The sequence below is a fragment of the Dermochelys coriacea genome, chromosome 4 (genome assembly GCF_009764565.3).
Source record: "Dermochelys coriacea isolate rDerCor1 chromosome 4, rDerCor1.pri.v4, whole genome shotgun sequence".
NCBI classification, from domain to species: Eukaryota; Metazoa; Chordata; order Testudines; family Dermochelyidae; genus Dermochelys; species Dermochelys coriacea.
The window spans coordinates 60,676,205-60,689,780 of NC_050071.1; the positions used below are offsets into that span (position 1 = coordinate 60,676,205).

The 13,576-nt window shown below is 41.8% G+C and overlaps 1 protein-coding gene across 10 annotated transcripts in view; it reads right to left on the reverse strand.

Moving 5' to 3' along the window:
* Positions 1–13,576, reverse strand: part of FBXW7 (F-box and WD repeat domain containing 7) — a 275,764-nt gene that overhangs the window by 183,218 nt on the left and 78,970 nt on the right. For 2 of the 10 annotated variants that reach the window (XM_038399090.2, XM_043513142.1), the window contains 2 exons: positions 7,272–7,342; positions 3,781–3,866 (listed from right to left, as the gene is read on the reverse strand). The exons of 6 other annotated variants lie outside the window; for them this stretch is intronic. The gene's annotated coding sequence lies outside the window, so the exon portion shown is untranslated. The remainder of the gene's footprint in view (positions 1–3,780; positions 3,867–7,271; positions 7,343–13,576) is intronic. 2 more of the 10 variants (XM_038399091.2, XM_043513141.1) reach the window with 1 other exon arrangement.

A 13,576-nucleotide genomic window follows, 5' to 3' on the forward strand; every position in this document is an offset into this window, starting at 1 on the left:
CAATGCTTTTTTTGCCTCTGTTTTCACTAACAAGGTCAGCTCCCAGACTGCTGTGCTGGGCATCACAAAATGGGGAAGAGATGGCCAGCCCTCTGTAGAGATAGAGGTGGTTAGGGACTATATAGAAAAGCTGGACGTGCACAAGTCCATGGGGCCGGACGAATTGCATCCGAGAGTGCTGAGGGAATTGGCGGCTGTGATTGCAGAGCCCTTGGCCATTATCTTTGAAAACTCGTGGCGAACGGGGGAAGTCCCGGATGACTGGAAAAAGGCTAATGTAGTGCCCATCTTTAAAAAAGGGAAGAAGGAGGATCCTGGGAACTACAGGCCGGTCAGCCTCACCTCAGTCCCTGGAAAAATCATGGAGCAGGTCCTCAAAGAATCAATCCTGAAGCACTTAGAGGAGAGGAAAGTGATCAGGAACAGTCAGCATGGATTCACCAAGGGAAGGTCATGCCTGACTAATCTAATCGCCTTTTATGATGAGATTACTGGTTCTGTGGATGAAGGGAAAGCAGTGGATGTATTGTTTCTTGACTTTAGCAAAGCTTTTGACACGGTCTCCCACAGCATTCTTGTCAGCAAGTTAAGGAAGTATGGGCTGGATGAATGCACTATAAGGTGGGTAGAAAGCTGGCTAGATTGTCGGGCTCAACGGGTAGTGATCAATGGCTCCATGTCTAGTTGGCAGCCGGTGTCAAGTGGAGTGCCCCAGGGGTCGGTCCTGGGGCCCGTTTTGTTCAATATCTTCATAAATGATCTGGAGGATGGTGTGGATTGCACTCTCAGCAAATTTGCGGATGATACTAAACTGGGAGGAGTGGTAGATACGCTGGAGGGGAGGGATACGATACAGAAGGACCTAGACAAATTGGAAGATTGGGCCAAAAGAAATCTAATGAGGTTCAATAAGGATAAGTGCAGGGTCCTGCACTTAGGATGGAAGAATCCAATGCACCGCTACAGACTAGGGACCGAATGGCTCGGCAGCAGTTCTGCGGAAAAGGACCTAGGGGTGACAGTGGACGAGAAGCTGGATATGAGTCAGCAGTGTGCCCTTGTTGCCAAGAAGGCCAATGGCATTTTGGGATGTATAAGTAGGGGCATAGCGAGCAGATCGAGGGACGTGATCGTTCCCCTCTATTCGACACTGGTGAGGCCTCATCTGGAGTACTGTGTCCAGTTTTGGGCCCCACACTACAAGAAGGATGTGGATAAATTGGAAAGAGTACAGCGAAGGGCAACAAAAATGATTAGGGGTCTAGAGCACATGACTTACGAGGAGAGGCTGAGGGAGCTGGGATTGTTTAGTCTGCAGAAGAGAAGAATGAGGGGGGATTTGATAGCTGCTTTCAACTACCTGAAAGGGGGTTTCAAAGAGGATGGCTCTAGACTGTTCTCAATGGTAGCAGATGACAGAACGAGGAGTAATGGTCTCAAGTTGCAATGGGGGAGGTTTAGATTGGATATTAGGAAAAACTTTTTCACTAAGAGGGTGGTGAAACACTGGAATGCGTTACCTAGGGAGGTGGTAGAATCTCCTTCCTTAGAGGTTTTTAAGGTCAGGCTTGACAAAGCCCTGGCTAGGATGATTTAACTGGGACTTGGTCCTGCTTTGAGCAGGGGGTTGGACTAGATGACCTTCTGGGGTCCCTTCCAACCCTGATATTCTATGATTCTATGATTCTATGATCTCTTCAGCCTTTTCCTTAAGTATTCTAGGATGCATTCCGTCAGGCCCTGCTGGTGAAGATATCTAACTTGTCTAAATAATTCTTAACTTGTTCCTTCCATATTTTAGCCTCAGATCCTACCCCATTTATACTCATGTTCACTATGTTAGTTGTCCAATCACTGCTAACCTTTTTGGTGAAAACTGAAACAAAAAAGGCATGATCTAGCTATATTTACTTAGTGGAAATAGAATAATCACAACTAGTAGTACCGGTAAGTATATTTAGAACTTTAAAAGGGCCAGTTTTCCAAAGCTTAAAGCAATTATTGGCATAACTGACTGGGAACAAATTTAAAATGGAAACTTTAACAAAAACTGGAAATTGTTCAAGCACATCCTATTGGATGCCCAAAAAACCATGGTTCCACAGACATTTAAAAACAAAAAAGTTATGCTGGGCAAGGAGCCAATCTGGCTAAAAAGAGACGTGAATGTGGTGATAAAACAAATAAAATATATAAAGGGTGCAAAAAAGGGGAAGTAAATGGCAACTGATAAGGGAAGTCAGGTATAGGTCCATCAGTACATGCATATGCTAAACTTGTAAACAGTGATGTAGAAAAGGTAGAAATGTTAAAAAGATATTTCTACTCTCTATTCAGAATGAGATATGAGGATGTAGCCAACCCATGTGATTTTGTAGATAAATTATTAAGATTACTATCTGTAACAAAGGAGCATGTGAGGTAGCAACTGCCAAAATTAACATTTTCAAATAAACAGACCCGAACAATTTACAACCAAGAGTCTTAAAGGAACTAACAAAGGAGCACTTTGAACAGCTGTTACTTTTTAACAAATCTTGAAAATCAAGGAACATTCCAAAGGACTGAGGACTGCCAATGTAGTTCCAATATTTAAAAAGGGAGAAAAAGATGACCCAAGGAATTGTAGACCAGTTAGCCTGACGTTAATCCCAGGTAAAATAATGGAACCGTGAATTTGGGACTCTATCAAAGAACTAGGAGGCTACGCAGCATGGTTTCATGGAAAGTCAGTCTTGTTAAACTTTTTTTTTTTTTTTTTAAACAGGGTTACAGACTGGTTGATAAAGGCAACTGTGTTTCCACACCATATATAGATTTCTCCAAGGCATTTGACTTAATATCGCACAACATTTTGATTTTTTTAAAAAAACTGAATTATACAGAATTAACAGAATACACATTAGATGGATTAACAATTGGCTCACCGACAGATCTCAAAATGCAGTTGTTAATGGGGAGATCTCAATGAGCGGGATGAGATGTTATACCTACAGGATGAGAGACTGACTTAAAAAACAGTGACTTAGAGAAGGACATAGGCTTAATCATAGGTACTTGCTTAAACATGAGCTGTCAGTGCAACACTCTGGCAAAAAAGCTAATGAGATCCTTAGATGTGTAAAAATGGGCAACATCAAGCAGAAGCATGGAAGTGCTCTTGACCTTTGTACACATAATTGGTAAGACCACTGCTAGAATGCTGTATCCATTTTGGATAAATCACACTTCATGAAGGATGAAATACTGGAAGAGTTCAAAGGAGGGCCACAAAAATTATTAAAGCGTTGGAAAACATGTCTTACGATGTGAGGCTTAAGGAGCTCAACCCATTTAGTTTATCGAGAAGAAGGTTGAGAAGTAACTTGAACTCGTTGTATAGGTTCTTATACATAGAAAAAATATATGATAGTGGGGAATTGTTCAACCTTGCTGACAAAGGCATTGTGACAAATAAAGCAATTTCTTGTATATCCTTGGAAGATCTCATTAAATTAAGTTATTAAATTAAGTATCTTTTGGGTCTATTGTATTAAATGCAAAGTTTATGTATTATCACGGGTCAGGACTGCATACAACTTCTCTGCGAGAGAGGCCTGGAAGTCCAGGAACTATACTGAAAGTGTGCCAGACAAGAATGGACTTCTGGAACAATGGAGTGAAGTGGATTTCCTGAGAAACACAAAGGGATAGGTTAGCAAATGCCTTCACCTCTGATTACACCAAAAAACAGCCTTTTGAAGCTATGCCCTGAAGAGTGAATGATTGTTTGCTGACTACCTGTTCTCAGAGACTGGAGATCAAAGGCTCGAGCTGCATAAAGAAACAATTTGTGTTCTGGTTCCAAATCAGAGGTCGTAATGAACCTGTAACAAAGAGAAAACCCAACTGTGTGTTTTAAAGGACTGACACCTACCCAAGTCTAAAATTTAAGTTGAGGTGACCTCTGGTAAGCTTTTTAGCATAGGTTCTTTTATTGTTTTTAATGCGTTTTATCTGTAATGCTTTCACCTTTAGAATAAATGTCCTTACTTAGAAAGAGCCAGTGCGGTAACTTGTAACTGAGAGTAATTACACTGTTCATGGCCTCTAGAGAGAAAGCAAAGCACAGACACAGGACTGATTAGGCAGTCTGGCTTGCTGAGAATATCACAGTGTAAATCAAGGAGCTGTGCTATCTTGACACCCTGGTCAGGAGATAGAAAGACACAGGTCTCTCCCCAAGAGAGGTAATGGCGGAGAAGCTCAGAGCCTAGAGTGGGTGCTGTTGCACCCCACAATGCTTTATGGAAATATGATTATGAATGCAAATATGACATGACTGGAATATGTTTTATGCTACAAATGCCATGTAACATATCTCTGCAAAGGTTATGATCTACTGAATACATTCATCCTATTTGTATGCATATATCATTTTTGTATTCGATGTTATGAATATTGGCTATGTACTTGTTTAATTTTAAATAGTCTTGTTTAATTTTAAAGAAGCAGCTTCTCAGCTTTCTGAGAAAAGACTATTCTTGGTAAGTGCCCAAACAAGAAACATTTAAGCCAACAATGAACTTGGAGACACCAATCCACATCTGAGCTTTTTCAGGAATGGAGCTTGGCTGGTAAGGAACTCAGTCATGCATGGACTTGCCCATGTGACTCTAAAACTCCATTTTTAATTGGATTCTACACAGGGGGAGAGAGGGGTGTCCACTCACAAGAGAAAGTCTATTTAACCCCCTGGGAGACCCCTCCATTTTGTCTTCAGCTAGCTCAAGAGATAGCCTCTCTACCCCAAAGGATAGCTGAAAGAAACTGGAACAAAGGACAGTAACCACAGGTGGTGTGAGTGATTGCTGAACCCAGATTAGAAGGAGACTAGTCTGTAAAAAGAAGCTTACTGGAACATCTCCGAGGGTGAGGTTTCATCTGTAATCACTTTCTGACTATATTAGGCATAGACTTGCGTGTTTTATTTTATATTGTTTGGTAATTTACTTTGTTCTGTCTGTTACTACTTGGAACCACTTAAATCCTACTTTTTGTATTTAATAAAATCATTTTTTACTTATTAATTAACCCAGAGTGTGTACAGAGGCCCTGGGAGGCCAAACAGGTTTGCATCTCTCTCTATCAGTGCTATAGAGGGCGAACAGTTTATGGGTTTACCCTGCATAAGCTTTACAGAAGGTAAAACGGATTTATTTCAAGTTTGGACCCCATTGGGAGTTGGGCATCTGAGTGTTGGAGACAAGAACACTTCTTAAGCAGTTTTCAGTTAAGCCTGCAGCTTTTGTGGGATGTAGTTCAGACCTGGGTCTGTGTTTGCAGCAGGCAAGCACGTCTGGCTCAAACAAGGAAAGTTTCTGGACTCCCAAGCTGGCCGGGAAAATGGGTTAAAAGTAATCTCAGCACATCAGTTGGCAGTTCCCAAGGGGGTTTCTGTGATCCAACCCATCACAGGTGCCCTTGGTGGACTAGGAGGGGGGAATACAGGTGCAGTTGACCTTAACTGTGACATATATGTAGGCTTGCCAGACATCCAGTTTTCGACTGGAATGCCAGATCGAAAAGGGAACCTGGCGGCTCTGGTCTGCACAGCAGACCAGGCCACTAAAAGTCCAGTTGGCCACAGCAGGGGAGGCAGGCTCCGTGCCCTGCTTTGCACAGCTCCCGGGAAGCGGCCGGCATGTCTCTCTAGCTCCTAGGCAGAGGGGTGGCCGGAGGGCAGCCTGAAGGGATCTGCATGCTGCCCCCACCCACATGCACTGCAGCTCCAGGAACCACAGCCAATGGGAGCTGCAGAGGCAGCACCTGTGGGCTGGAGTGGCACATGGAGACCCCTGGCTGCTCCTCTGCCTAGGAGCCAGAGGAACATGCCAGCCACTTCCTGGGAGCTGCGCAGACTTCCTCCATCCCTGGGAAATGCTGGGGCCACCTGAGGTCAGAGCCGCACCTCACACACCCTCCCGTGCTCCAATCCCCTGTCCCAGCCCTGAAACCCCTCCCAAAGTCCAAAGCCCCACCCCCCCAGCCTGAAGCCCCTCCTGCACACCAAACCCCTCATCCCTGGCCCCACCCCAGAGCCCGCACCTCAACTCTCTGCCCCAGCCTGGAGCACCCTCCCACACTCCGAACCCCTCGGCCCCATCTCAGAGCTCACATCCCCAGCTGGAGTCCTCACCCCCTCCCATACCCCAATCTCCTACCCCAATCCAGAGCCCCCTCCCAAACTCAAAATCCCTCAGCCCCACCCCCCAGCTCAGAGCCCCCTCCGGCACTCAGACGCCCCCTTCACCCCAGAGTCTGCACCCCCAGCCAGAGCCCACACTCCAGCCCGGACCCCCCCTCCCACATTCCAAACCATTTGGCCCAGCCTGAAGGCCCCTCCTGCACCCCAAACCTCTCATCTCAGCCCCACCCCAGAGCCCGCACCCCCAGCCGGCGCGCTCGCTCCCTCCTGCACCACAACCCCTTATCCCAGCCTGGTGAAAATGAGCAAGTGTGGGGGATAGCAAGCAAACTTGCTGTATTCTGACAATTAGAGCCCTATGCGGATACAAAATTTATACCCACAGATATAAATTGGTATCTGCAGAGGTGCAGGGCTCTAATGGGAACTGCAGCGAAGCAGCAATCTGATGGGCCACTGCTCCCAGGAGCCAGAACCCCAAGCCAGCAGTTCCTTTGGCTTGAATGTACCACCTCAGCCCTGCCCACTGGGGTGGGCACCAGGCTCAGGGCAGCTGTCCCTGGCCATGCTTGTGCTGTGGGTGGGACTGGTGCAGTACAGCCATGCTGGAGGAGCTGCTGGCATGGGGCATTGACTCCTGGGAGCGGCAGCCCCAACAGGCTGTTGCTTTTGCTGTTGCTTTTGCCCTGCAGCTCTGCAGATACTGATTTAGATCTGTGGATACAAATGTTATGTTCATGCAGGGCTGTACTGACAATCAGAAGAGATGTGATGGTACACACACACACACACACACACACACACACACACACACACGCACACACACACGTACAAAGAGTGCACTAGTAAAAAAAAGCTAATATTTCAATAACCCAAATACTGATAAAAGATTTTTACAATTGTAAATTTCCCCTAAAGGCCAACATCTTGTGCATGTTAAAAGTTAGCTCAGAGCAATTTTTTTTTATAGCCTAGAATTAAATGCTGATAAAAAAAAGGATTTAAAATGCAAGTGCTGACACAACCTTAACTACAGCATTTTGCACTATAGAGCAGCATAGCTATAATTAAAAAGACAACTTACATCAAGTAAAAAGCTTCACTGCAAGCCTTTTTAATGGATCAATACTTCACCACCATCAGCAACTCAACAGGCTAAGGGAAGAGATGGAAAAAATTAGGCTTGTTAAGCAATTAAGGAAAATAACTTGCCTGAATACAAGGATCTTTTGAAGGCTCTGGAAAGCTGATTGTAAAAGATATCCCTGAATTTATTATTTACTTCTAGAATTAACCACAAAACATAGGGATTGCTTAACATCACATACTAATACAAAAACATCCATGTCTGTTGTTCTGTTGTTGCATCTTGTTAAAGATGCAATGAGAAAGCAGACTTAAAATTGGGGGCAATCACTATTAGAAAGCTGCAGAAGAGAAGCTCTAAATAACTGAATATATTAGGGAGAAAGCTGCAGCATATATGACTCATTTTACAGAAATACAGTAAACTGAGTTTTTAAAGCAACCAGCAAAATGGTAAGCACATATTGAACTAGCTCTCTTTTCCATAAATTTAGCAGTAAGATCTTTAAGGCAAAGAACCAATGAACTTTAGCTATTCATTGTAGAAAGACCTGAGATGAGCAGTTTGGTACCTGGTGATGTGAAACAGCCACAGCTACAACAGGAAGATTTTTAAACTACCTGTATATGTAAAGTTTCTTGAAGGGCCCGGCAATACATCAAAATGAACTGGTAAGTTCCCTACTGTAGTGAAGGAGACATCCAGAAATCTGAGGATTCTTCCCCAGCATGGAATGATCACTTTCTGGGGACCCTGGCTAGATTCGCAAGTTCATCTGCCCTGTGTCTATGGCAGCCTTTAGTAAAATTTGAAGGAAAAGCCACTGGAAGCTTTTGTGGCACACTGCTTTTATTTTTATTTCTCTTCTCATTGAGGGGAATTATCTGGGCATTTCTGTGTTCTCCGAGCATGCACTCTTACCTCAGGCAAATTGCCTCATTTTAAAATGCTTTAATTTTTCACTCTGTAGTTCTATTATTGCCAACAAGCTTAGTATTGTTCACTTACAAAGAAGACAGAAAAGTGGCAGTACAGAATCTTCATTTTGGTTGGGAATAGCAAGGTGCAAACGTTTATGTATGACAATTTTTTTCTCTCCCTCTTTCTGTGGTTTGGGGAAGGGATTTTTCCATTTTATCTTCTTAGGATATGACCCTGCAAGCCCTTAGTAGCATTCAAGTAAATGTACTATACCCAAAGTAGTGGTTTGCAGGATCAGGGCTTCCAAACAAAATTTTCAAAAATGACTACACGGATTTTGGATGCCCAAACTGGCACATTTTAAAGGGCTCGGATTTTCATGATGTGTTGAGAACCCATCCTTAGCTAATCAAGCCTCATAAAAGTATCTCTGGGTAGGCACACATCGAAAATGTAGACCTACGTTTGTATTCAGCTACATCTTTTACATTTTGTAAGGCACTGCCAATGGTATACCCTCATCTGGAATATTGTCTTCATTTTTCATCACCTCATTTCAGAAAAGGTATAGCAAAAATAGAGATGGTTCAGAGGTGGGCACGCTGAATGGTAAGTGGACGTGGAAAAATTTTCTATACAAAGACATCAAAAATAATGAGGCTGCTGAAGTTAGAGAGGAGACATGATAGAGAGATATACAAAATAATTAACAATTCAAAATGTAAATCAGGCACTCTAATTTACCTGCTCAAACTACAAGGAGATTATCAATGAAACTGAGCAGCAACAGTTTTTTGAAAGTCATAAAAGGATTTTTTTTGTTTTTCCACAATATATAATTAACCTATGGAACTAATTGTCGCAAGAGACCATTGAAATCAACAACTTTGCAGGATTCAGAATAGGATTGTACATTTATATGGATAATAAGAATATCAAACTATATGATAGATAGGATTTTAAAAAATTCTAGGAAGCACCTTAATGTTTATGCTTTGGGGGAAAACTAACCATTTCCTGATAGAGACTGGTGTAACAGACTGAGAATATCCTGCAACATCCTGGACAAACCTTATGGAAATAAGATAAGCTTTATGGAATTAAAGTTAACCTTACTGAATTAGGTGTACTATCTTTGGAGTCCATTGTATTAAAAATGTAATTGTGTGTTATTGTGGAATTGTATGCAACTTCTCTAAGAGGAGTGGGATGCTAATGTAATTCCTCCAGTTATGGGACCTTAAAAGCCACCCCCTGGAAAGTTTTGCATATTCAAACTGGATCCTCCAGGGACCAAGAAAAAGAAAGGATTTTTGAATAGACTGTTTTAAACAGGCTCAGGGTCTTCTTCCTGATCCAACAAACAAGCAAGACCCCTGGTGGACTCCAATCCTTAATCCTTGAACAAACTGGGCTTACAGAGCCCCATAAGACTTAGTGCCTGTTCTGAGCTGGAGATATGAACCTGAAACTGCAAAGAAACCCCTTGGATGGAGTGTTCAAAGACTGTTGTTACCAGAGCCCATGTTAGGGTTGGGCTGATCTCTGTAAACTTGTTAGCATGTGTGTAGATTCTTTAAATGTTTTTAATAGGTCTTCTCTCTAGTCCTTTTACCGTAAGAATAAAATAGGCTTGCATAAAAAGAGATGTGTGGTAACTAGAACTGTGGGTGGTCATACTGGTAACTGTCTCAGACGAGAAAGTAAGCAAGCCCGCTTGGGCAGTCTCTCTCTGCTGAGAACAACAGTGAAGGCAGGGAACTGTTCCGCTTGGAAATATTTCAGTCAGAAGGGTATCTAGCCAAGAAAGGTGATTGCCAAGGGAACCAGATGCTTGAGAGTGGGTACCCTTGCAGGACCCATAGAGAAGGAATATAGGTGCAGTTGCCCTGAACTGTGACAGTTAAGAAGCGAGTTTCCCCCAACAATCATGTTGTTTGATAATTGTCCATTACAGGTGTCTTGCATCTCCCTCTGAAGCTTCTGATGCTGGCCAACAACAGAGACAGGATGCTGGAGTAGATGAACCTCAGATCTGACCTGCATGGCAATTTCTACAATCCTACATCTTAGAGTTTGTCACAAATCTATTAAAACCTCCCTGAAACTGATACCACCAGTACAACTCTACCAGTGACAGGAACAGTGCAAATACTAATGAAGACTGACTGCTAGAAATGTATCCTGCGTCACCTAACCATGAGCTGAATATGGTGATTAACATGCTTTGCTCCACTCTAGCACTTCCACTGTTGAAGCTATCCATGGAGCAGCACCAATATGAGATTTTCACAGAATTGTTATTGTAGGTGATGCCTTTCTGTGCCTCTCCACTTCCTCTACTACAACATCAGCAGCCTTGATTCATCATGAGTTGTCAAAGAGTTATCCAAAGAGCTCTGTCAACCACTGATATTGATTAACAAGTTTTGGAACACTGGGGAAGTGCCAGGGCACTGGAGCTAATATTTTTTAAAAAGTAAATAAAATTACCTAGATTAGTCTGATACAACTGTCAAACAAAACTGGAAAGGGTGATATGGAATGCAACAGTCAAGCATTAAAGGAAAGTAGCATAATTAATGTCAATCAACATGTTTTATGGAAAAAAAACAGATTGTGTCAAACAAACTTGATTTTTTAAAATGAGAAGTTTGGTTGATAAAGGTAGCTATTTAATGCAACACGCTTAGGCTTTTGCAAGAAGGTTGACTTACTACCACATGACATTCTGGTTAAATACAAAAAAACCTCAGTGTAGCACATATGAAATGGGTTTAAAAAAGGATGATTTCAACCAAAAAAAAAAAAAGTCATTGTAAATAGGAAATCATCATCCAAAAGGGCTGTTTATAGAGTCCTGAAGGGATCTGATCTTGGCCCAATATTATTGAGTATCTTTATCAGTGATATGAAATAAAATCATTGCTAGTAAAGTTTGCAGAGGACACAAAAATTGGCAGTGGTGGTAAATAATTGTATGAACTGGTCATTTCAACAGAGCTATCTGGATTGCTTGGTAAACTGGGCTCATTTGAACAACATGTATTTTAATATAGCCAAATGAAAGACAGCTTTGTTCATAGATTTGCAATGTAGGTAACACTTAAAGGATAGAGGACTGTATGCTGGAAAGCAGTGACTCTGAAAAGGATTTAATAGTAAAGGGGTTTAACAAAGTTAACATGAGCTTCTGGTGTGATACCGTAACTAGGAGAACTAACAATCTTTGGATGTATAAGCAGGTGAATACAGAGTAGGAGTAGAGAGGTGGTATTGCTTCTGTATATGACATTTGTGAATTACTGGAATACTGTGCCCAGTTCTGGTGACCACACTTTTAAGAGCTTAGCAGAAAAAATGGAAAGGTGTCTGAAAAGACTACAAGAATGACTCAGGGTCTGGAAAACCTGCTTTACAATCATGGATCATGATCTGCAAACACCTACATGGGAAGAGTGCTGGTCATAGAAGGCTCTTTAATCTAGCAGACAAAAGCATAGCAAGATCCAGTGGTCTGGAAAACACTAGACAAATTTAAATTAGAAATAAGGCACTTTTTAAAAAATATATAATGAGGGCAATGAATCATCTGAACAGCTTACCTTAAAAAAAAAAAAAAAAAAAAAAAAAAAAAAAAAAAAAAAAAGCAGCTCCAGATAAACCACAAGTATGTTTGATGCAGGAAATACTGGGTGAAATCTTTGGCCTGTATTACACGGAAAGTCAGGCTAGATGCTCATAACAATCTCTCAGGCCTTCAATCTATTAATCTTCCCTTCCTCCCATTTCTTCTGTGAATGTTCTGATGATATCTCCTATACATGGAATGCTTTCTCCTTTCAGTTCTCCAGCCCACTAACACCTCCTTACTAATCTATCCTCCAAAGATTTTGCTCCTCTTTGCTGTTTACAAGAGATGATTAAATTTAAAAATTAAGTTACTCCTCTGGGGCTTCCCAGTCCATTCTATCACTGTGTAACTGTCTTTTAGATTACACTCAACTCCAAGATTAGGACCTTTATTTTATTTTATTTTTTTTAATGTTAAAGTCATCAACAGGATTCATGCCTAACTGCGTAAGTACATGATCTTATTTATTGTTACCCTCATCACCTCTCTCTACTCCCCTCCTTGTGTCTGGTTTTTGAGACTCAGGAGTTGTGTCATGTAAAATTTAAGCTTTGAACTCCATTTATTTTTTTTTAAAAAGGGTAAAACATACACCTTGCTTTACTAATGTGGCACCTAGCGCACTTTTGGGCTTTCAAAAAAGTTAACTGAGACAGAAATGGCAATTTCTGCAATATCGTGGACAAACCTTATTGAATTAAGTTTAAGTATCTTAGGAGTTCACTCTATTAAAAATGCATATGTTAAAGTGTTATTGTGGGATTCTATGTAACTTGTCCAGGAGACATGACTCATGTAAGGATTGGGAAGTGTTAGGCTCAAAAGAGTCTTTTAAACAATGGGTTACAACAAGAATGAACTGTTAGTTGAGTAAGTTTCCTAGGAAATACCTGGAGAAGGCGAATGCAAATGCTCACCCCTCTGGACCTGATCTTCTGAAGCTTCATCTAGGTAGGGAACCTTTATCTATGAATTACCAATTCCCAGGATCAAAAGGCCCAAGCAGCATAAAGGAGTAACTTACAGAGTCATGAGGGTTCTTATTGTAAGCAAAAGGACTTGCTTGTAGCCATAGGACTGTTCAGTGGCCAGAGCCCTTATTGGAGTCAGGTGGTAGATACCTTGTTAGCATGCGTATAGGTTCTTCTTTTGTTTCCTAAATGTTATCTCTGTAAAGCTTTTACCTTAAGAATAAATGTGCTTCCTTAGAAAGAGCTGTGTGGTAAATTAACTGTAACAGTTACACTGTTTACCATCTCTGAAGAGAAAAGTAAAGCAGGTCTGCTTAGGCAGTCTGACTTTGCTGAGGAATTCACAATGCAAGCAGGGAGTGGTGCAGAGTGGAAATATCCCAGTCAGAAGGGAGAGAGACATGCGTCTCCTCCCAAGAGACAAAACAGCAGGGGAGCTGGAAGCCTAAAAGTGGATACCCTTGCGCGCTCATATAGGGAGAATACAGGTGTGGTTGCCCTGAACTATGGACAACAACCCTTAAGTTCTCTGCACAGAAATTTTGCAAGCAAATAGTTTAATTCTAAAACTACTATATTTCTTTAGCAAACCCTGCCAGACGGAACATCTTGCTAGAAGTGTCAGTAAAAAAAAAAAAATCACTAATTCATAAAATCATAGAAGTCAGTAAACTCTGGAATTCAGCAAATGTTATTGCCAAGGGGCAAGGGACCAGTAGGGCCATAAACAAAAGATGAAGAAAGAGGGTAAAAGAAGAGATGTCTGAAGAAAGGAT